Source organism: Sinocyclocheilus grahami, unplaced genomic scaffold (assembly GCF_001515645.1).
Source record: "Sinocyclocheilus grahami isolate Dianchi unplaced genomic scaffold, SAMN03320097.WGS_v1.1 scaffold480.1, whole genome shotgun sequence".
Taxonomy (NCBI): Eukaryota; Metazoa; Chordata; class Actinopteri; order Cypriniformes; family Cyprinidae; genus Sinocyclocheilus; species Sinocyclocheilus grahami.
This window is the reverse complement of record NW_015505659.1, coordinates 7,250-8,237: the sequence shown is the minus strand read 5'-3', so window position 1 is coordinate 8,237 and position 988 is coordinate 7,250.

Below are 988 nucleotides of genomic sequence, written 5' to 3'. Positions count from 1 at the left end.
TTTCTCCATGCAACGACGACGACTCTTCCCAGCCAGTGATAGCAGCGTCTCCACCACGACCGCCAACACCATCACCATCACCCTCCAGCTGCACGACGACTCCGCAGTGTGTGGTCACAGGTATAAAACAAATTTGATGTATTTCATATGTCATAATATGTACATATAGGATATACAGTGGGGCAAATAAGTATTTGATACACTGCCGATTTTTCAATATATCGTTATATACCTTGTGTCATGAATTCCTGTTGCTTACCATAAATACATTATTAGTAGCTACTGTAAATGTGATGTTAGATAATTTAAGGATGTTACTGTACAGTTCTTTCATAAATGAATGTATACAAACCTCCCATTTCTAACTATTTTCTTAAGTTTGGACCAGGCAAGCGGAAACGGAGCCTGCACCATCAAGAACATCTTGCGGTGTTAAGAGAAATGCAGGTGGCAGACATTCAGCAACAGGAGCTGAACCGTGCCCAGAGGGAGCACCACTTGCAGATGGCACTTGAAGAAGCCAGACAAGCGAGGGAGCAGGAAGCGGCCTTGAGGGCAGAGGAACACTCTCAAACGGCTGCTTTCAATCAAGCATTCCTCAACGTTATGGGGATGCTTGTCCAGGCATTGAGTGGCCGAAGGGAATAGAACTGTCTGGCCAAATAATGCTATAGGCATTTATTGCATTTTTGCACCTTTTTTGTACTTTGTTAACGTTTAATTTATTTTTGTTGTATTTGTCTTTTGTATATCGGTTTTGCACTACATACATTTGCACATTGTTTAAAGTTTGCTGCTTACATTTTTTTCATGTATATCAGACAATTGTTTACAGTTCTTGCACAAGGTACACTGGCACATTGTTTAAAATTAGCTTTTTATATTGTAATTTAACCTATCTTTGCCTTGTGTATATACTTTTTGTATATTTTTAGAGTAGGTTTTCGGTTTATATTTTTACCTTTGTATTTGTGTTTTGCTTCAATAA